The following is an 11,549-nucleotide window of genomic DNA, read 5'->3' on the forward strand; positions in this document are numbered from 1 at the left end:
GAGATGCTCAAGAGAGCATCTGGACAAATGAATGATGCTCGGGGGTCTAGAAAAACTCCTCAAGTCTATCCAATCTGTGGCAGAGCCAGGATTTGAACTCAGCTGAGCTGATGCCACATTAAGATGCTTTAGGCTCTACCATACTGGGAATTTTTAGATCTGTCATATTGATAATGCATGGGGTATTTATTCTTTCAAAATTAAGCTGATATTTTAATAAAAAAAAGAATTATGCTGATACTTTAAATGAAATATTTTAAATATTAATAGATTTTAGTATGGACTACTTTTAAAAATGGAAATATGGGTTACAGTTTATTAATAAAGTTGAGGGCGACCCTAATAAGGTAGTCAGTCAGTCCCCATCTAAGAGAGTGCCCTGGGTTCCTTAGAGAATTGGGGAGGCCTATCTGTGCACTATAGGGACTCAGGTGTGAAGGAATAACAGGCTTTTCAGGAAGAGCTTAGAAAAATTAAGGAAGAGTGACCAATGACACATTAGAGGAGAATGCATTGAAAATAAAATAAAGACATTCATCAGTTTAGAAATATATACAGAAATCTTAACAATTAACAACTATCTGTGATTCTGAAACACCGGTATGGAAGAGGATGTTTTTGTGAAGTTAATTGTTTTGGGGAATTAAAAAAAATGGGGTTGAGCATTCAATATCCTTGTATAAAATCAGAAATCATTTCTGTATTCTGTGGGTGAATGGATTATGAGATGTAAAGAATGACTGAAAGTTCGGTGGAAAAGACCAGGAGGCCCTGCATTGAGAAAGATCTCAATGTATAGAATTGAGCACAATATTGGCTTAAAATTGCCCTATCAGAAATTACTTGAAATGGTAACTAAAAATCCTTTTTTGGTACAGATGTTCTGGAAAATTGGATTTAAATTAATCAATACTAGAGAAACAGGAAACCAAGTATTTCGTAATGACACACACACACAAATGGTATTTGAAATAAACCTAGCTGTGATGTATACTCTGAGACAGCAGTATGTTTTGCTTTAATAGAAGGGTTCAAAAGAAAACAAGTTCTTTTCTAAGAAGCTATGCAGTAGCTTGACAGTCACAAGTTGGACTTCAGGCCTCTGCCATGAAAAAAGTTTTTGTCTTTTTCTTTTCCTTAAATATTCTCAGTACTCATTCATGTTTTCTTATGCAAATGAACATTGATTAGATTTATTTTACTCACCCCGAGTCTACCAGTTTTCTATACACAACCCACAGAGGTCCCAGATCACACAAAATGGGCAAAGCAGTAGAAAACAGAGGCCTTTAACTTAGAAGCATATATGCTAGCTATAAAAATAAACCAGTTCTGTGATATCTTCTGTTAATGCTTTCTATAACCTGATCTGTAGCAATATTTTTTCCTCATTTTTTTCAGAGCTTTCCTAACTTGGAAAATTTTCCTACAACATTAACATATAATTGCTGATTTTTCTCTGCAATTCTCTTCCTCATGTTCACTCTGTGGTATTGAATGGTAGGCACGCATAAATGGTTGTTGGATGAATGAATGAATGTCAAACACTATGTGGAGAGCAAGAAGGGCCAGGATGTTGACCCTGCTCTTAAGAAGCTTACAGCCAAATGGGAGAGACATCTATAAACAAAACATAAATTGTTTTAAGTCCATGGGATAATGGAGGCACACACAATTCTGACTGCTCAGAGAAATAAGCAGCTATTTTTTTTTTAAGATTTTATTTATTTATTTGAGAGAGAGAATGAGAGAGAGAGAGAGAGCACATGAGAGGGGGGAGGGTCAGAGGGAGAAGCAAACTCCCTGCTGAGCAGGGAGCCCGATGTGGGACTTGATCCCGGGACTCCAGAATCATGACCTGAGCTGAAGGCAGTCGCTCAACCAACTGAGCCAACCAGGCACCCAAGCAGCTATTTTAATTGGGAAACAAGGAAAATCTTTATGGAGGAGGAAATATTTGAGGTCACTTTGAAAGATAACCACAATCTTGAACTTAGAAAATGTTGGGAGGAGAAAAGCATTTTAAGTGTATGGAATATCCAGAAAAAAACATATAAGGCATGAAGTTTAAGGTAATTCCAGGTGGTAAGGTAAGTGTATCTGGGTCATTATGATATTTTTTGCTTATACAATTGATGTCCAAAGGGTTATTTATTTTTATAGAGTAAATGTTGAAGGTCATGCTTTGCTAAATATAGAGTGCTTTGCCTATTCCACCAAGTCTGATTATTTCTTTCTTTTGGTAGATTACAGTCTATCTTTGTAAAAATCAAAGGATTTGTTGTGGTCTTTATAAACACTGAAGTTAACATGAACATCAATAATTGTATAATATAATTATATTATAAGTTGAAATATCCAAAATATATACATCACACACATGGGTAGATTTAAAGGTGTGATACAAAATACAGGAATAGGTTGCAGTTCAAGATGGTAACATAAGAAGACCCTGAACTCACTGATAAGCAATAGGCTTGATAAAGAATTTAAAGTAATGATCTCAAAAATACTCACTGGGCCAGAGAAAAGAATGGGAGAACTCAAGTGAGACCTTCAATGAAGAGATAGAAAATATCAAAAAGAACCAATCAGAATTGACGAATACAATAACTGAAACAAAAAACACACTAGAGGGAATCAACAGTAGATTAGAAGATGCAGAAGAATGTATCAGCAATCTGGAAGACGGGAATAGCACATAAGCTGAACAGCAAAAAGAGAAAAGAAGTTTTAGAAATGAGGATTAAGGGATCTCTTAGACAATGTCAAGCCAACAAACATTCCTATTGTAGGGGGTCCCTGAAGAAGAACTGAGAGAGAGGTGTAGGAAACTTATGTCAAGAAATAATAACTGAGGCGAAAAGATGGCAGAAAAGTTGGGTAACCTATTCCAACCGGTCCCCAGAATTGAGCTGGATATCTACCAGACCACTCTGAACACCCACAAAATCAACCTGAGATGTAAGAAGATAGATCTGGATCTCTACAAACAGAATATCGCAGGTGGTTGGTTTTGAGGTATGAAGCAGGGATCCGTGATTCTGAGGGCAGATATTGGAGGATAAACGGCAGGGGGAGGGAACTGTGGTAATCCTGCACCACCAGTGAATGACAGCCTCCCGTGCTGGGGACGGGGCATGGACTCACAGACTCGTAGCGACAGGGAAAGGACTTTAGCCCCTGGACTGAAACCCGGAGTGGTGGGGCTGTGCTTGTGAACTGGGGATGGCTGGCGGTTTTAGAAGCACAAAGGGCAGAGACGTGCCCCTGTGCCTGGACCTGGAGGTGAGGACTGGGAGCCCTGCTGAAGGGCCCATGACCCAGGATGCTGTGGTTTATAGACAGAAATGGAGATAGTGTGGCCCGGAAAGCTCACTGAAGAACAGACTGTGAGCTCTCTGCTCTGAGGCAGAGGGTTGGAAATGATCTCTTCTGCTCTGACTCTCCGAAGAGATGCGGAAATCTGCCAGGGAAAGCCACCAGAGAACAAAAGCCCCCAAAATCGGTTTTCACTGAGCCCATCTCCCCCGACAGGAGGCAGGGCAACTCTGCCCAAACAAGGTTGCCTGAGTAACAGTGCGGCAGGCCCCTCCCCCAGAAGACAGGCTGGGAGAACAAGAGGCCAGGAACCCTAAGGTCCCTATAAAACAGGTGCATCTTGCTTGCGTTGTGGTCAATAATTTGGATTCTTACATTCCCGCAACCACCCATCAACAGAGTGACTAGGAGGAGGAACCCCCAAAATAGGAAAGACTCAGAGACTGTGACTTCTGCCACAGATTTACAAATGGATACAGATATAACCAAGAAGTCAGAGATGAAATTCAGGGTAGCAATTGTGAAGACAATAGCTAGAATGGAGAACTCAATTAACGACAACATGAAGTCTTTAAGGGCAGAAATGAAAGTTGAATTGGCAGAATTTAAAAATGCTATCAATGAGATCCAATCTAATCTAGATAATCTAACAGCTGGGCTAAACGAGGCAGAAGAATGAATTAGTGATCTAGAAGGCAAATTAATAGACAAGAAGGAAAAAGTGGAGGCCAGGGAAAAACAACTCAAAATCCATGAAAATAGAATCAGAGAAATAAGTGACACCATGAAATGATCCCATCTCAGGATAATTAGGATCCCTGAGGGGTTGGTGAGAGAGAGAGGACTAGAAGATATATTTGAGCAAATTGTAGCTGAGAACTTCCCTATCAGGGGAACTAAACAAACTTTCGTGTCCTAGAGGCAGAGAGGACCCCTCCCAAGATCAAGGAAAACAGGCCAACACCCCGGCATGTAATAGTAAAATGCACAAATCTTGGAACCAAGGAAACCATTGTAAGGGCAGTTAGGGGGAAGAGATTCCTTATGTACAGAGGGAGGAACATTAGAATAACATCAGACCTATCCACAGAGACCTGGCAAGCCAGAAAGGGCTGGCAAGACATATTCCAGGTACTAAATGAGGAAAACATGCAGCCAAGAATACTTTATCCAGCAAGGCCGTCATTTAGAATGGATGGAGAAAGGAAGAGCTTACAAGACCGGCAGAAACTGAAAGAATATGTGACCACTAAGCCGGCCCTGCAAGAAATAATAAGGGGGGTTCTATAAAAGGAGAAAGACCCCAAGAGTGATATAGAACAGAAATTTACAGAGACAATCTATAAAAACAAGGTATTCACAGGCAACATGATGACAATAAATTCGTATCTTTCAATAATCACTCTCAACGTGAACAGCCTAAATGCTCCCATAAAACGGCACAGGTTTGCAGATTGGATAAAAACACAGAACCCATCCATATGCTGTCTAGAAGAGACCCGTTTTGAAACTAAAGATACATCCAGACTGAAAGTGAAGGGAGGGAGATCCATCTTCCATGCCAGCGGACCTCAAAAGAAAGCTGGGGTAGCAATTCTTATATCAGACAAATTAGATTTTAAGCTAAAGACTGTAGTTAGAGACACAGAAGGACACTATATCATTCTTAAAGGGTCTCTCCAACAAGAAGATCTAACAATTGTAAATATCTACGCCCCCAACATGGGAGAAGCCATGTACATTAGCCAACTGTTAACCAAAATGAAGAGTCATATTGATAACAATACGTTAATTGTAGGAGACCTCAATACTCCACTCTCAGCAATAGACAGTTCATCTAAGCAGAAAATCAACAAAGAAACAAGAGCTTTGAATGACACACTGGACCAGATGGACCTCACAGATAATATACAGAATATTCCACCCTAAAACAACAGGATACTCATTCTTCTCGAGCACACATGGAACTTTCTCCAGAATAGACCACATACTGAGTCACAAATCAGGTCTCAACCAATACCAAAAGATTGAGATTATTCCCTGAATATTCTCAGACCATAATGCTCTAAAACTGGAACTCAATCACAAGAAAAAATTTGGCAGAAATTCAAACACTTGGAAGCTAAAGACCACTCTGCTCAAGAATGTTTGGGTCAACCAGAAAATCAAAGAACTTAAATAATTCATGGAAACCAATGAAAATGAAAACACATCGGTCCAAAACCTATGGGATACTGCAAAGGCGGTCCTCAGGGGGAAATACATAGCCATCCAAGCCTCACTCAAAAAAATAGAAAAATCCCGAATTCACCAACTAACTTTACACCTTAAAGAACTAGAGAAAAAGCAACAAATGATGCCTAAGCCATGCATTAGAAGAGAAATAATTAAGATCAGAGCAGAGATCAATGAATTAGAAACCAGAAACACAGTAGATTGGATCAACGAAACTAGAAGCTGGCTCTTTGAAAGAATTAATAAGATTGATAAACCACTGGCCAGACTTATCCAAAAGAAAAGAGAAAGGACTCAAATTAATAAAATTATGAATGAAAGGGGAGAGATCACGACTAACACCAAGGAAATAGAAACAAGTATTAGAAATTATTATCAACAACTATATGCCAATAAATTGAGCAATGTGGAAGAAATGGATGCCTTCCTGGAAACCTATAAACTCCCAAGACTGAAACAGGAAGAAACTGACAACCTGAATAGGCCAATAACCAGTAACGAGATTGAAGCAGTGATCAAAAACCTCCAAAAAACAAGAGTCCAGGGCCTGGTGGATTCCCTGGGGAATTCTACCAAACATTCAAAGAAGAAATAATACCTATCCTCCTGAAGCTGTTTCAAAAAATAGAAACAGAAGGAAAGCTTCCAGACTCATTCTATGAGGCCAGTGTTATCTTAATTGCCAAACCAAAGACCCCATCAAAAAGGAGAATTTCAGACCGATATTCCTGATGAATATGGATTCCAAAATTCTCAAAATCCTAGCTAATAGGATTCAACAATACATTAAAAGGATCATCCACCACGACCAAGTGGGATTTATCCCCAGGATGCAAGGGTAGTTCAACATTCGCAAATCAATCAATATGATAGAACACATTAATAAGAGGAGAGAGAAGAACCATACGGTCCTCTCAATTGATGCAGAAAAAGCATTTGACAAAATACAGTATCCTTTCCTGATTAAAACTCTTCAGAGTGTAGGGATACAGGGAACACTCCTCAAGTTCCTAAAATCCATCTATGAAAAACCCACAGTGAATATCATCCTCAATGGGGAAAAGCTGAGAGCCTTTCCCTTAAGATCAGGAACACGACAAGGATGCCCACTCTTGCCACTATTGTTCAACATAGTACTAGAAGTCCTAGCAACAGCAATCAGACAACAAAAAGAAATAAAAGGTATTCAAATTGGCAAAGAAGAAGTCAAACTCTCTTTTCACAGATGACATGATACTTTATGTAGAAAATCCAAAATACTCCACCCCCAAATTACTAGAACCCATACAGGAATCCAGTAATGTGGCAGGATACAAAATCAATGCACAGAAATCAGTTGCTTTCTTATACACTAACAATGCAACTGTAGGAAGAGAAATTAGAGAAATGATTCCATTTACAATAGCACCAAAAACCATAAGATACCTCGGAATAAACCTAACCAAAGAGGTAAAGGATCTATACTCTAGGAACTACAGAACACTCATGAAAGAAATTGAAGAAGACACAAAAAGATGGAAAAATATTCCATGCTCAATGGATTGGAAGAATAAACATTGTTAAAATGTCTATGCTACCCAGAGCAATCTATACCTTCAACACCATCCCGATCAAAATTCCAATGACATTTTTCAAAGTGCTGGAACAAGAAATCCTAAAATTTGTATGGAATCAGAAAAGACCCCGAATCACCCAGGAAATTTTGAAAAAGAAAAACAAAGCTGGGGGCATCACGTTGCCCAATTTCAAGCTATATTACAAAGCAGTGATCACCAGGATGGCATGGTACTGACACAAAAATAGACACATAGACCAATGGAACAGAATAGAGAGACCAGATATGGACCCTCAACTCTATGGTCAAATAATCTTCAACAAAGCAGGCAAAAATATGCAATGGAAAAAAGACAGTCTCTTCAATAAATGGTGCTGGAAAAATTGGACAGCTATCTACAGAAGAATGAAACTTGACCATTCTCTAACACCATAGACAAAGATAAACTCAAAATGGATGAAAGACCTCAATGTGAGACAGGAATCCATTAAAATCCTAGAGGAGAACATAGGCAGTAACCTCTTCAACATTGCACAGCAACTTCTTTCAAGATACATCTCCAAAGGCTAGTGAAACAAAAGCAAAAATGAACTTTTGGGACTTCATCAAGATAAAAAGCTTCTGCACAGCAAAGGAAACAGTCAACAAAACAAAGAGGCAACCCACAGAATGGGAGAAGATATTTGCAAATGACACTACAGATAAAGGGCTGGTATCCAAGATCTATAAAGAACTTCTCAAACTCAACACCCAAAAAACAAATAATCAAGTCAAAAAATGGACAGAAGACATGAACAGACACTTCTCCAAAGAAGACATACAAATGGCTAACAGACACATGAAAAAATGTTCATCATCATTAGCCATCAGGGAAATTCAAATCAAAACCACACTGAGATACCACCTTATACCAGTAAGAATGGCAAAAATTGACAAGGGAAGAAACAACAAATGTTGGAGAGGTTGTGGAGAAAGGGGAACCCTCTTACACTGTTGGTGGGAATGCAAGTTGGTACAGCCACTTTGGAAAACAGTGTGGAAGTTCCTCAAAAATTTAAAAATAGAGCTACCCTATGACCCAGCAATTGCACTACTGGGTATTTACCCCAAAGACACAGATGTAGTGAAAAGAAGGGCCATATGCACCCCAACGTTCATAGCAGCAATGTCCGCAATAGCCAAACTGTGAAAAGAGCCGAGATGCCCTGCGACAGATGAATGGATAAAGAAGATGTGGTCCATATATACAATGGAATATTACTCAGCCATCAGAAAGGATGAATACCCAACTTTTACATCAACATGGATGGGACTGGAGGAGATTATGCTAAGTGAAATAAGTCAAGCAGAGAAAGTCAATTATCATATGGTTTCACTTATTTGTGGAACATAAGGAACAGCATGGAGGACATTAGAAGAAGGAATGAAAAATGAAGGGGGGGAAATCAGAGGGATAGATGAACCATGAGAGTCTATGGACTCTGAGAAACAAACTGAGGGTTTTAGAGGGGAGGGGGAGGGGGGGATGAGTTAGCCCAGTGATGGGTATTAAGGAGGGCATGTACTGCATGGAACACTGGGTGTTATATGAAAACAATGAATCATGGATCACTACTCAAAAGCTAATGATATATGGTGACAAACATAACATAATTAAATTAAATTAAATTAAACTAAAAAAAAGAAATAATAACTGAAAACTTCCTTACTTAGAAAGGGAAATAGACATTTAAATCCAAGAAGCACAGAGAGTTCCAAACAAGAGGAACTCAAGGAAGTCTACACCATGGCACATAATAATTAAAATGTCAAAGGTTAAAGATAAAGAAGGAATCATAAAAGCAGTAAGAGAGAAACAAGAAGTCAAAAATCATCTTATAGTTGATTTTTCAGCAGAAATTTTGCAAGCCAGAGAAGAGTGGCATGATATATTCAAAGTGCTGAAAATAAAAAAACCTACAACCAGGAATACTCTACATGGCAAGGTTAACATTCAGATTTGAAGGTGAGATAAAGAGTTTCCCAGACAAACAAAAGATAGAGGAATTTATTACCACTAAATCAGCCTTACAAGAAATGTTAAGGGGATTTCTTAATGGAAAAGAATTGGCCATAATTAGACATAATAAAAAGATGTAAAATATGACAGCATATATATAAAATGTGGAGAAGAGAGTAAAATAGGAAGAGAAGATAAAACAGAAAAAGAATTATTTTTTCTGTTTCCTTTTTTGTTTTCTTAAATGTGTTTGAACTTAAATGATCATTAAATGAATATGGACTGCTGTTTACTTAGAATGTTATATATGAACCTTATGGTAATCACAAACCCAAAACCTATGATAAATACACAAAAAATAAAGAGAAAGAAATGCAAATATAACACTATAGATATTCTGATCACAAAGAAAGAGAGGAAAATAAGGATATAGGAACAAAAAAAGAACTACAAAAACAACCAGAAGACAAAATTTTTATAAATGGCAATAAGTACATACCTATCAATAATTACTTAAATGTAAATGGCCTAAATGCTCCAATCAAAAGACATACAGTGGTGGAATTGATAAAAAGATAAATAAAAATAAGACCCATCTATATGCCATCTCCAAGAGACTAACCTCAGACCTAAAGATGCATACAAATCAAAAGTAAAGGGATGGAAAAACATTCAACATGCAGATGGAAGCAAATAATAATAATAAAAGCTGGGGTAGCAATACTTATATCATACAAAATATACTTTAAAACAAAGGCTGTAACAAGAGACAAGGGCATCAATCCCCCCCCCAACAAAAGGATATAACAATTATAAATATCTACACACCCAACACTGCAGCACCTAGATATATAAAACAAATATTAACAGACATAAAGAGAGAAACTGATGGTAATACAATAACAGTAGGAGACTTTAACGATCCACTTATATCAATGAATAGATCATCCACAGAGAAAACCCATAAGGAAACAATGTCTTTGAATGGCACATTGGACCAGATGGACATAACAGATACCTAGATAGAACATTCCATCCAAAAACAACAGAATACATACTCTTTTCAAGTTCACATGGAACATTCTTCAATAGATCACATATTAGGCCATAAACAAGCCTCATAAATTGAAGAAGATTGAAATCATACCATGTATCTTTCCTGATCACAATAGTATGAAACTAGAAACAAATCACAATAACAAAACTGGGAAAAACCTAAACATGTGGAGACTAAACAACATGATAGTAAACTGATGAGTCAATGAGACAATCAAAGAAGAAATCGAAAAATGCGTGGAGACAAATGAAAATGAAAACACAAGGATCCAAAATCTCTGGGACACAGCAAAAGCAGTTCTAAGAGGAAAGTATATAGCAACAGAGACCTACCTCAAGAAACAAGAAAAAACTCAAATAAACAATCAACCTTATGCCTATGGGAACTAGAAAAAGAAGAACAAACGAAGCCCAAGGCTAGTAGAAGAAAGGAAATAATAAATGATGGAAGAGTGGAAATAAATGATATAGAGACTAAAAATATAGTAGAAAATGTCAACGAAACCAAGAACTGGTTCTTTGAAAATATAAACAAAATTGATAAACCCTTAAGCACACTCATCAAGAAAAAAAGAGAAAGGACTCAAAATCAGAAACGAAAGGGGAGAAGTAACAACAGACACCACAGAAATACAAAGGATTATAAGAGAATATTATGAAAAATTATATGCCAACAAACTAGACAACCTACAAATGGATAAATTTCTAGAAACATACAATCTTCCAAAATTGAAGCAGGAAGAAATAGAAAATCTCACAGACTGATTATAGGTAATGAAACTGAACTGGTAATTAAAAAAAAAAGTCCAGGACCAAATGGATTCACAGCTGAATTCTACCAGATATCTAAAGAAGAGTTAATACCTATTGTCCTCAAAATATTCCAAAAAATAGAAGAGAAAGGAAAGCTTCCAATACATTCTATAAGTCCAGCATTAAGTACCCCCAAACCAAAACCAGACAAAGACACCACAAAAAAAGAAAACTACAGGCCAATATTCCTGATGAACATAAATGCAAAAATTCTCAACAAAATATTAGCAAACTGCATACAACAATACATTAAAAAGATTATTGACCACAGTTAGGTGGGATTTATTCCTGGGATGCAAAGATGGTTCAATAGTCACAAACCAATCAATGTCATACACCACATCAACAAAAGAAAGGATAAGGGGCGCCTGGGTGGCTCAGTCAGTTAAGCATCTGGCTTCGGCTTGGGTTGTGATCCCAGGGTCCTGGGATCGAGCCCGTGGTTGGGCTCCCTGCTCAGCAGGGAAGTCTGCTTCTCCCTCTTCCTTTGCCCCTCCCCCAACCCGTGCACTCTCCCTCTCATAAATAAATAAATAAATAAATAAATAAATAAATAAATAAATAAATAAA

The 11,549-nt window shown here is 37.7% G+C and overlaps 1 protein-coding gene across 1 annotated transcript in view; it reads right to left on the minus strand.

Annotated features, from left to right (window-relative positions):
• The window catches only part of VEPH1 (ventricular zone expressed PH domain containing 1), a 223,796-nt gene that overhangs the window by 51,816 nt on the left and 160,431 nt on the right, over positions 1–11,549 (minus strand). The window lies entirely within an intron of this gene.

The sequence above is a fragment of the Mirounga leonina genome, unplaced genomic scaffold (genome assembly GCF_011800145.1).
Source record: "Mirounga leonina isolate KUSES-001 unplaced genomic scaffold, KU_Mleo_1.0 Mir_115, whole genome shotgun sequence".
NCBI classification, from domain to species: Eukaryota; Metazoa; Chordata; class Mammalia; order Carnivora; family Phocidae; genus Mirounga; species Mirounga leonina.